The 13,097-nt window shown below is 38.8% G+C and overlaps 1 pseudogene; it reads left to right on the plus strand.

Moving 5' to 3' along the window:
- The window catches only part of LOC118832146, a 59,443-nt pseudogene extending 47,489 nt beyond the window's left edge, over positions 1–11,954 (plus strand).
- The last annotated feature ends 1,143 nt before the right edge of the window (positions 11,955–13,097 follow it).

Here is a 13,097-nt window from a genome sequence, read left to right on the forward strand (position 1 = left end):
GACATTTTAATTTCTTTATCTATATATCTTGGATATTGATCAAAGATATTTGATATAGGATTTTTTCCAGTTCATTTCTTCTCTTCTTATCCAAGTGACATTAATTTTGTTCATGCTAGATGTAATACAAATGATCAGTTTCATATTTTATAATCATTTATATTCTTCTTTGGTTTAGAATCCCATCCATGGCTGTGAAAGGTACTTAATCTGATTCTCTTCCAGTTGTTTTTAGGCTATGATCTTTAACATTCAGGTCCCATACCCATTTTGAATTTATTGTGCTATATGGTGTAGAATATTGGTCTAAATTTTGTAAGAGAGATTTCCAGTTTTCCCTATAATTCTTATAAAATAGGAAGTTTTATCATAGGCGATGTAGGTTTGGGGGTTATCAAATATTGGGTCAAGTTAGATTATTTCTAATTCCACCTCATTTGGTCAGTTCCAGTGATCTGCTTTTCTATTTTTAAACTATCATCGAATGGTTTGAAGATAATTGATTTATAATACAATCAGATGTCCAGAAGTGCTATTCTCCTTTCATTTTTAAATTATTTCTCTTGATATTTAACATCTTTTTGCAATTTGTAATCTTAAAAATCTAACCAAGATGTCCAATGACTTGCCAAGGGTCACTTATTCAATATATGTTAGAAAAGGAAATTGAATGTACTTTTTCTTGACTCTAAGGTCAATTCTATAGCCATGATCTTTGGTAGCAATAATACTTAGTTAATGTAGCAGGCTAGCTGAGAGTTCACCTGTCCCCACCAGTGGCTTCACCCTTCCTGCCTGGCCTGATCCTGTTCCCTCTTTCATTAAAGGACCTTTGGGTTTCCACTCTTGAGAACTGGCCTTTCCTTTTAACCCTCAACTGAATTTATCTTTGAAATGTGAATTGATGGTAGCTTTTGTGTCTGCCCAGTCACCAGAATTGTGAGTTACAGTTTGGTTTTTGCTATTATTTAGGTCTTTAGGGATCCAAAGACAATACCTCATGGGTAGGTAAGAGAGGGAGAAAAAAAAGAAAAAGAATATCCTTACATTTATGTATTTCTTTAAAAGCATGAAACTCTTTTGAATGCATTATTTCAATTGATTCATACCATAATTCCAAGAGATAGGTAAGATAAAGTATTACTCCCCTGATTTTACAAATGAAGATACTGAGGCTCAGAAAATGTGAGATAGCTAAGTGGCATTAGCAGATAGAGTGCTGAACCTGAAGTCAGAAAGACCTGAGTTCAAAATCCAGCCAGAGACACTTACTAGCTTTGTGACTATAGGAAGTTACTTAACCTGTCTACCTCAGTTTCCTCATCTGTAAGATGAATATACTAATAGCACCCTCCTCCTAGGGTTGTCATGATGATAAAATGAGATAATATTTGTACAGAGCTTTGTAAACTTTAAAGCACTATATAAAGACTAATTATCATCATCATTATTAAGGCTGTTGACTTGCTCAATTCCACATGGGCAGTCATAACAACAAGAGCTATAATATACATCCTATAGTACTTTAAGGTTCATAACATGCCTTTCTCATAGCATGTTATCCTTATTTTATGGATGAGAAAAGAAAAAGCTCAGAGAAATTTTGTCTTGTCTAAGGTTACACAAACAGTAAATAGTAGAGCTAGGTGTCACTCCCAAGTATTCTGTGTTATCTCTATTAAAGAATCATAAGATCATAGGTTTAGAGTTCAAGGGACTATCTAGTCCATCTCCTCCATTTTACAGATGAGAATGCTGAGGATCAGAGAGGTCAAGTGACATAGGCAGTATATGGCAGAATTGGGATATAAACTCAGGTTCATGATTCTTTGTTCCACACTCAGAGTTCATTACTTTTTCCATAGCATCACATTGTACCTAGTTAGGAGGAATAATTAGTTAATATCAGATGGGGCTTCTTTCTCCATATGGACTACACCCTGATTTGGTCTTGCCTTGCTTTATATTTTATCTCTGATCCTCACAGTACCCCCAAACTTCTTTGCTACACTCTTGCCCCCAATGAATTGAGAGTGTGTTGAGTTCTTCTTGTCCAAGGCACAAAAAGTGAGAGTTCTGTATACCATTTTACAAGTTTCAGAATGCCTTCAAGTCAGCATTTCAACCCCTTAACAATTTGGTCCTACTCTATTTTTCCAGCCCCATATATTGCCTAGCCTTCTCTCTTCCTCGCATATGACATGCCATCTCCCATCTCTACCTCTGCATGGTCATCCCACATGCCGGGCACATACTCCCTCCTCACCTCCATCTCAGAGTCCCCTTTTTCCTTCAAGACACAACCCCTTTCAAACTACCAGGTAATTCAATACTTTCTATTTATTTGTATATTCTCTTGATATTTATTCTGTATGATCTTACATATGTAATTGTCTTCTCCTTTAGAATATGTGCTTCTTGCCCATTGGGATTGTTTCAGTTACTGTCTTTGTAACCCAAGAAGTGCTTGGCATATGGAAGGAACTTAATTATAACTTGTTGACTGATCGATGGATAGATAAGTCACTCCACAAAAAGTAGGAATTGGGATAAAATACAACGGCAACAAAGATACAATAAACTGTATTACCAGAGGGAAAAAAGATCCCTTTTAGTTACTATACTATGTATGACCAGCAGACATTTTTGAATGGTGAAACAGGAAATTATGACATCTGTGTGTAACATGACAAAAGTTCGGACATGTTTCAGTGCCTTGTGTTGAACATCTCAGTTGTCATAGTTATGGGGATATTATTTTGACATTTCGACATTGCATTGTGGCATGGTGACCCAGTGCCTCCAGCAGCCTGGAAGTTGACTGAGGCATATGGCACATTAGGAAGCAACGAAGTGGTTCATTACTGATATGGAGAGCGAGGATGGGCTAGAAGGAAGGCTATAAGACAAGGAATAAGAAATTATAATGCCAATTGTCTGTTCTGCTGCTAATTTACTACGTGATCTTGGGGAAGTTAGCTAAATGACTTAACAACTCGCTTTTTTCCAGGTATAGGCATGATATAAGTTGTACCTTATATATTTACTGGGGGTGATGGATTTTAGTGATAATGTTGACTTACAAGGTCACTGTCATTTGGAACTCTAAGGGACCCAAGACATGTATCATTCAGTCCAAGGATTCTTAACCTGGAGTTTGTGAAATCGTTCATAAAAATATTATGATAACTGTTTTAAAGTATAATTGGTTTACTTGATAATCCTATGTATTTTATGACATATACTTAAAACATTATTCTTACAATGGGTCTGGAAGTTTCTCCAGGCTGCCAAAGGAGTCCATGACACAAGAAAAGTTAAGACCCCCGATATAGTCCAACTCTTTCATTGTACACATGAAGTACTGAAGCCAGCTAAGTTTTAGTGACTTCCTGATCAATCAATGAGCACCTATCATGCGCTGGGAATGAGGGATACAGTGGATATAGCACTGGACATAGCAACAGAAAGACCTCAGTTCAAATCTGGCCCCAGACACTCACTATCTGTGTGACTCTCAAGAAGTCCCTTAACCCTGCCTCAGTTTTCTCATCTGTAAAATGATGATAATAATAGCCCCCTCCCAAAGTTTTTTGTAAGAATAAAATGAGATATTGTTTGTAAAGCACTTTGTGATTTTTAAAGCATTATATGAATTAGTGTTGTTGATGGTGATGTTACCATTATAGAAAGTCAAAAACAAAACAGCCTCTTACTTCAAGGAGGTTACATTTTAATTGAGGAGATAATATGCATATGTATAAGTGGCAGATACAAAATAACAGATAGAAAATAGCCTTGGTGGTCCTGGTGGAGAGGAAGGAAAAGGAATCAGTAGCATTTGGGGATTTAGAAAGGGGTCCTAAAGAGCGTGGTACTTGAGCTCAGTCTTGAAGGAAACCAGGAATTGTAAGGAATAGAAATGAGAAGGCAAGGTATTCCAGGCATAGGGAACAGGGAATAGAAAAGCCAAAGGTCACAGGACTGATGAATGTCAATTCAGTGAAGGGAGATCCCATTTATATAAAGAGCACTTTTTTATCATCATGTCAAAATGTCCTTGGTACTCAGCTATTTTAAAACTGCTGCTACAAACCCAGCAAGAAATAAGAAAGAGCTCTCATTTACTTTATGCTGTCTCTAATAGCAGAAGAAGATTTTGTTTTCAAGATAATTTCATGGATTTGAATGAATATTGGATTACTCTCCAAAGCCATGGCTTTCACCAAGTACCTACTTAGCCCATCCCATCACCTACCTGGCAAATCCTACCAGGCCCACATGGGAAAATGAAATCTTGGCACCTGCTCCAAACCTATTCTGTCTAAGATTGCCTGAGACCAGGAGTATTTTGGAGCTGACACCTTTTTGGGAAAGCGAATAATCTCAGTGAGTCACAGACAGACCAGTCATGTAATCTCCATCTATGCTACAGGTAGGGCAACAGGGCAAAATCTTGACACTTGTTACCATCTCCAAGGTCATCAGATGAAGGGTAACCAACGACCCATGATGGCAACCTCAGCCAGAGGTTTGTTCTATGATCAGCCACCAGGGGGCAGAGAAACATATCCTCCCACCATCTCAGCTCTAGGGAATTTAGTGTAGCTTGTGTTTTGATAGCCCCAGTTTGTTTTCTCAACAGCCTGAAGAGCATGCTAATCAAGGGTGTCATAGGAGAAGGGAAGGATGGGATTAAATAACAGGGAAAGCCTTTAAAATGAAAGAATAGAGTAAGCTCCACAACTATTTCCAAAGCCTAGCTATTTCCTCTCCGAAGCTCAGCTCCCTTTATTTGACAAAAGATGAGTAAAAAGAGTGGGGGTAGGGGGAAGACTTGGCCACCTTGGGTCCTCACATTGCCAAATCCTTCTGAGAGTTGGGAGTTTGCTGTGAGAAATTGCTAGGTTCTTAATAATACCTTTTCATTTAACACACAAACACTGTATTATTATTTTTAAAGTGTCTGTGCTTATTTTTCCTTTGGAACAGGGAAACACACCGCTTCTCAAGCACCACAACAAAAACAACAACAGCAAAAAAAAAAATTATCCTTTCTATAGAGTGCTAAAATATGGTTTCAGTCTTAGTGTGGATGCATGGCAAAGGGCATGTTAATGAAGTCAGGTGAGACAGCTTATACTATGAGTGAGGATTTACTTGTCCATTTAGGCTAGCATCTAGATGTAAAACTGGTGATAGAAAAAGGGGGTGGGAAGCTAAGCATTTTATGGCTCGTGAAACTTCAAAAGACAAATTCAGTGCTATAAGTGCTATAAATTCAGTTTAATTCAACACGGGCAAGTACTAAACGCCTACTATGTGTCGATGTACCAAGTTATAAGACAAAGATGAAATAGTTCCTGACCTTGAGGAGTTCACATTTGCTTTATTAGATTACAAATGCTTTGAAGGAAGGGACCATGCCCTTTGCATATGATTATTGAAAAAAAAAGTAAGTGCTTGAAGAGTTGAATTTTGTAGAATTTGGAAATTTTTGTTGAATTTGGAAAGAGTATTTGAAAGAATATTTATTTTGTTTTATTTTTTTGACTTGTCCTCACTGTGCCAAAGACAGTGCTGGGACCTCTGTACTGTGTTCAATAAATAAGTTGACTGACCACTTCAATCAAGGTCACTGTTATCAAGGAAGGGCAGAGCAGTCATAATTCCATGGCATTTTTGAGAATAAGAGTTCTTTAAAAAGATCCATGGACTCTAAGGGGGTCCATGAAGTTGCAAGGGAAATATATATATATATGTATGTATGTATGTATATGTATATATATGTATATATGTATACACATTTGTGTATACTTGTATATATACATGTATACGAATGTGTGTCATATACATGTATGCATTTATATGTGTGTACATGCATGTATATTTTATTTATACATATATGAATATATGTAATTTCTATCTTGTGTGGGTCAGCAACTTCACCCAAAATTAAACTCAGAGGCTTCTCAAGTAGAAAGTAGAAATGGATTTTATTATGATCCCAATCCCATGGGAAAGGGTGGTCTCTGAACCAACAGACAATCAGTAGGGAGAGGCAGCACCCAGAAGGCAGAACTTAGCTTTATACCCTAATGCAAACAACCCCCACCCCACCACTGACCTTTTACTCTCATTGGTGGAGTTGAGACTCACAACCTAAACACTGAAATCTACTATCCCAGGTACAATTTAGCCAATGCCAACTCTTAAAGACACTTTTATTCTTATTTGGCAAGGCTCATGCTGGGGAAGGGGCGCGGTACAGGCTGCTCTAAGTTTCGGATTCCTACAGGTAGTAACTCGAAACTTAGACCTAGCTGACAAAAAAATCCCCACCCCCATTCATCCCGCTCAATTCACAGAAAGGCAGACATCCAAATTCCATGAGAGGGCTTCACCATCCTACTCATAACTGTATCTTTATTTTCGCTAATTTGTAAGTGAAAGTATTTCCTCCAATTATTTAAAGGGGTCCAGGTCACACATCAAAAAGGTCAAGAACCCCTGTGCTGGTACTCTGAAGCAGTCAGTCAGCCTATTTATTGAACACAGTACAGATGATGCCAAACCATTTCCTCAAATGGGACCCAACTTGTGCTTCATAATGAAGCCTGCTAAAACTACAGCAGAAAGGCCTAGGAGTCTTCTCAGAGAGGAAACTTCTTTTATCTGGGGCTTGAATGATTCAGAGGCAAGGCCTTCTGGCGAGAGATCCAAGGGAGAGAAGCAGAAGCGATCGACAATCAGGGGCTCAGTTTAACCAGTGTCCTCACAGGCTTTCACTGTGGTATCTGAGTCATAATATACAAAGGCTGACCCCAGCAGTATCTTCCGCTTCCCCTCATGGAAAGGTGCATTTCTTTGTAATGAGAGGCTGAGCAGTACTCAACTATTCTTTGAGGCGGTCGTAGAAATCAGCAGGCTCAGACATTAACAAGCTTAAAAGGTATTACCTGTCTCGTCTTACCAGGAGGTTTACACTGACTGTAGGGGTTTCACATCTCTCTTGTACTTTCATGAGGGAATTAGTTAAGATTGCCAAGGTGGAAAGTATTTGATTTAGATTAATTTTACTTTGCCAGGCAGCAGAGACTCATCACTCTGATTGGCTGTTCTGCCCATACCGCCCTTAATGCTCTAAAGATACCCTCAGGGGGTGGGGAAAGCCTTCAGTTCAAAGCGCTGGATGGATAGCCACAGTGGATTGTTATTATCTTTTCAAAAAGCCTAGAAAAGTCCAGGTGAATAAGCTGGGAAAGAGACCTTCTACCGAGGGGGTGGTGTACCCATAGAATCTGAGCGGGCATTGTTTTACCCAGTGTGAACCCACACAATATCATGATCGAGGTGTGAGACATTCGAGAGAGTCAAGTGGTATATGGGTGACCTTCATTGATTCTTTTTGCACAATGTTCTATTGATTCTTGTTTTGAATATTACTGTAATTTCCCAAGGCTCTCATCACTACACACACACAGAACCCTCCCTCCTAACAAAATACAATTAAGCAAAGGAAAGGAAATTAATTTACTGACCATGCCTGACAGCATATATATATATATATACACATATATACATGTGTATATATCATACACACACATATACACATATGTGTATGTATTGTGTATGCACACACATTTGTGTATTATGTGTGTGTATGTATTGCGTATATACACATACGTATGTGTGTATGTATGTATAATGTGTATGCATATATACATATATGTGTATATTTCATACACATACATATGTATATGTATTGTATGCAAACATGTGTATTGTGTGTATATGTATTATATATGCATATATGTATATGTGTGAGCATATATGTGTACACATATGTATATATGTATAATGTATGTACATGTGTATACATTTCTATGTGTGTACATATATATTTACATACACACATATTCTACATGGAGTGGATAAATTGCTGGGCTTGGAGTCAGGAAGACTCATCTAACTGAATTCAAATCTGGCCTCACACACTTGCTAGCTGTGTGACCCTGGACAAGTCATTTAACCCTGTTTACCTCAGTTTCTCCATCTCTAAAATGAGTTGGAGGAGGGAATGGCAAACCACTTTAGTATCTTTGCCAAGAAAACCCCAAATGGGATCACAGAGAGTCAGAAATGACTGAAGATGGACTGCAAGTCCACCTTCTTTCTACTGAGAGAAGAGCTGTTTTATTAGCAGTCCCCTAGAATGATGGTCATCCTGTTGATCTCAATCAATCAATCAAAAAACATTGGTTAAGTGCTCACTCTTGGCGAAGCACTGTGCTAAGTGCTAAGAATACAAAGCAAAGGAAAAGCAGTCCCTGTCCTCAAGGAGCTTACATTCTAATGAGACAGCATGTAAATAATTAGATGCATATAAGATGTCTACAGAGTAGATGGCAGGTAATATTACAGGAGAAGGCACGCTAAGAGGCAGAGAGAAGGAGGGAGAGCTCTCCAGGCCTGGGGGAGGGGGCGGGGGGAGACAGCCAGTGCTAAGGCCCAGAACAGGAGATCAAGGACTGTGTGTGAGAAACAGCAAATATGCTGGTGTAACCGGATTAAGGAGTACAAGGTGGGCACTATAAGAACATTGACAGGGTAAGAAGGAGCCAGGTTATGAAGAGTTTTCAGTGCCAAACAGAGGATGACATATTTGCTTCTGGAGGCATTAGAGAGCCACTGAAGTTTATTGAGTAGGGGGTGACATAGTCTGAATTGCACCTAAGGGCAGTTTAAAAGAAGATATATGGGAAGGGAAAGAGACTTGAGGTGAAGGGACGAATGAATGAAAAAACATCTATTAAACACTAACTTCGTTGAAAGCACTGTGCTAAATGTTGAAGATACAAATAAAAAAATAAGACAGTTCCTAATCCTCAATGAGCTTTCCTCCTAACTGGGAAAGACAGCAAATAGAGGACTTTCCAGCTGCAAGGTCATATGGAAAGGTCCAATTGTCCTTCTGATACACCAGCAAGACAGATGGAATGGCACCTTTTTTTAGTGTCATTTCCATTAATACACATATAAATACATGTTTGTATACATTACATATATATGTATATATATGTAGAGAGAGAGACAAACAGACAGACAGAGACAGAGACAGAGAGAAAGACAGAGATAGAGTCAGAGAGAAAAAGGGAGAGAAAGAGAGAGAGAGAGAGAGAGAGAGAGAGAGAGAGAGAGAGAGAGAGAGAGAGGTGTGAGGGCAGGATCTGGGGTCTGAAAGGTGCTACTGCTCCTAAGTCAACTTTTGGATTTATCTGCCTATTGGTGGCAGTTGGTCAGCACTTGGTGTTGATGGCCATGGCAGGGGAGGGGCATGACAAGACCCTTCTCCACAATCCATCCTAGATGACAGATTTTAAGGACAATGTGAAAGCACCCCAATGGTCTAGAGGAAGAGGAAGTGTTATTACTCCTGTGGCTTTTGCTTTTTGTTTCTATTCCCAGTGGCAAAGGGCACTGGGCTGTCTCCATCAAGTATTCAAACCCAAGCCCTCTAACTCCAAACCCAGCACTATTTCAACTGCAGTACACTTTCCTCCTTGTGGGTTTATTCCATCATTGTCATAATAACTTGTATTCATACAGATCATTAAAGATTTACAGAAAACGTCTTTAAAAGCACTCCTTGACTTGCCCATGGTAAATGTCAGTGCTGGGACTCCAATCCAGCTCTCTGCTCCAGAGTGGTAAAGTATAAAAAGTGATGCCTTCTAGGGTTGCTTTCTTTTATATTATGACAGTTATTGTGCATATTGTTCTCTAGGTTCTGCTTACTTCTCTCTATATTGATTCATATAACAGCTTCTAAAGTTTCTCTCAGTTCCTTATGTTAGCCTTTTCTTATGGCATAATACTGTTCCACGGCAAATTTTTTTCTGGTAATCCCCAAATGATGAGCTTCTACTTTCCTTCCAGGTTTTGCTGCTGTGAATATTTTAGTGTATATGGGGCCTCTATGGGATTACCCAGCACTGGGAGACTTCATCTATTGAGTTACTCACTTTGTGTCATTTTGGTGCACACTAAATTTTTTGTCAAACTAAAACTAGATAGATCAAACATTTATTAAGAATATTTTCTCTGAAGTTCAGGGTGTTGACTTTTCTCTTGAACTAAGTGAATGATATATATATATATATATATATATACACACACACACACACACACATACACATACATACACATACACACACATATATATATACATATACATATACACACACATACAGACACACATACACGTGTATCTGTATCTGTATATGTATATATGTGTGTTTGATAAAAGTAAGATTGTTAAAGTTGTTTCCTTTAGAAAAGCACATCGAAGAATCTGTGCTAGCAGCCCTCCTGTGTGCTGGTGTTATTGTTCTTACACACTCACAGCAGCTGCAAGTAACATTGTTACACAAACCCAAATAGTCTCTAATCTAAATTTTCTACTGTGATTGATTCTTTCTCTCCTCCCCTCACTCCCCTAACTCCTATGAAATTGCTTTTTAAAACCTGCCATCAAGGATAGTATGATGATCTTAACCTGACTCAAACAGAATTCTACCTTTTGCTATTGGGAGAGAGGAGGGGAAATATTTATAAATGCCCCTGTAGCATCATATATTTAGAGCTGAAATGAACCTTAAAGGCCATCTAGTGCAGAGGTGTAAAATTCAAAGCTTTCTTCTGGCCTACAAAAAATTCAGTACAGCAGAAACTAGATTAAAATTTAAGTGGGATATGTTTAACAAAATTAATAAAAATACAATACATCATAGATTATGTTAATTTGTGATTTTCTGACTAGCCCACAGGGAGTCTGACACCATTGATCTGGTCTGATCTTCTCATTTTTCAGATAAGGGAGGTAAAGAGACAGGCCTAAAATGGCCCAACTAGTAAATGGCAGAGCTTGAATTCCATCCTTGTTGCAGTTTAATTTTTATGGAGGGTGTCCCAAAAGTCTGAGTTTATGCACTAACAGAGCTTAAAGCTGCACTGACTTTTGGGATACCCAGTATAGAACTTAAAAAGGTGGAAAGTATTTTCTTCAACACCACTCCATGACATGAGAGGTGGAAAATTATAGTTGAGACTCAAATCCAGGCCTCTTGACTCAAAACAGTGAAGGGGCAGGGAGAGGTGGAGGGGCTGGATTTGGAGACAGAAGTTCTAAATCCTGGTTCTACCAGTAGTTTTTCTATGTGATGTTGGAAATGTTTCTTCACCTCTCAGCCTCATGCTCTTTCTTTATAAAAAGAGAAAGTTGGATGTGATGAAATTGGAGATATCTTCTAGTTCCAATTCTGTGATCCCATTGATCCAGAGTTCTTCACACTGTACCTTATTGACTGTACCATATTCAATCAATTTAAGAATTATTTAATAAGCATCTACTAAGACTTTGCAGATGACACTACTGGGAGTACTTGTCTTGGTTCCCTCCGCCACCACCTCCGCCATCACGTCCAGCCTAGGCATCTGTGGCCTTGGCCAACCCCAACATGTACTTCGACCTCACCATCTATAATGAGCCCCGGATTACTTTTGAAATCTTTGCAGACAAGATTCCAAAGACTTGGTTTCAAGGGATCCTGCTTCTACAGAATCATTCTTGGTTTGTGTGCCCGGGTGGTGCCTTCACATGCCATAATGGCACTGGTGGCAAGTCCATCTATGGGGAGAAATTTGCTGATGGGAACTTCATCCTGAAGCATACTGGTCCTGGTATCTTGTCCATGGCAAATCCTGGACCCAAGACAAATGGCTTCCAGTTTTTCATCTGTACTGCTAAGACTGATTGGTTGGATGGCAAGCATGTGGTCTTTAGCCAAGTGAAAGAAGGCATGAACATTGTGGAAGTAATGGAGCATTTTGGTTCACAGGATGGCAAGACCAGCAAGCAGATCACTATCACTGAATGTGGACAACCGCCATAAGATTATTTTGTTTTGTTTTTTGTCTTAACCATCAAACCATTCCTCTGTAGCTGGAGAGAACACCCCCAAACCTCGTCTGCTGCTATACCCTATAATCCTTGTGCTCTCAGTTGCTGCACTTCTCTTTGGATTTCATTTCCTTATTCCTTCCACAAGTCTGGCTACACAACAGAGTTTAGCTTATGATTATGAAATAAAAACTAAAGTATAAAAAAATAAGCATCTACTAAGTGTGAAAGGGCTTGCATTTTACTGGGATTGGGTGTAGTGGGAGAGGTGGTTACCATATGCACGTAAGGAAGTAAATGTGAGCATTTACAAAGTAATTTCAAGACTTAGGGGGTTTTAGATGGAAGTTTTGGAAAGGCCTCTTGGAGAAAGAGACACTTGAAATATATTTTGAAAGAAACTAGGGATTCCAAAAGGGGGATATGAGGAAAGAGTATTTTCCAGAAGTGATGAATCATTTGTGTGAAGATCCAGGGTAGGAGATGGAATGTCCTGTATCAGGTGCAGCTAGAAGCCCAGTTTGATTAGAATGGAGATTACATGAAGTGAACTAATATAGAATAAAACCCAAAGGTAAGCGGGAGTTGGATTTTTAAAGGGTTCTGAATGACAAGCAGAGTATTTTGTATGCTATCTTCGAAGCAATAGGGAAACTAGTGAACACTTGGATCAAGGGGTAGGGAATCAGTCATAGACATTTTAGAAATACCAATTTGGCAAATGTGTAGAGGCTAGATTGGAGAATGAAGACACTGGATGCAGGGGAAACAATTAGGAAGTTGTAGCAATAATCCTGGGGAGTGGGGATGAGAGTCTATGCAGGAACAGAGGAATTCATTGACTTAGATGACTAAGAAAAAAATCAATTAACAAACCTCTATTAAGCACCTACTATGTGCTAGGACTGTTCAAAGGGTCTACATATACTTTGTATGTATGATACAAAAACAAAAAATGAAGCAGTTCCTGACCACAAAGAATGTAACATTCTATGAAGGGACACACCTTTACATATCTAAATTATATATAAATATAAAATAAATGCGAACTAATTGGGGGATGAGGGATATTAGCATGTAGGGTGGGGATCAGGAAAGGTCTCATGTTCAAGGTGCTATTTGGGCTGGGCTTTGA

This window comes from Trichosurus vulpecula, chromosome 9, assembly GCF_011100635.1.
Source record: "Trichosurus vulpecula isolate mTriVul1 chromosome 9, mTriVul1.pri, whole genome shotgun sequence".
Lineage (NCBI taxonomy): Eukaryota > Metazoa > Chordata > Mammalia > Diprotodontia > Phalangeridae > Trichosurus > Trichosurus vulpecula.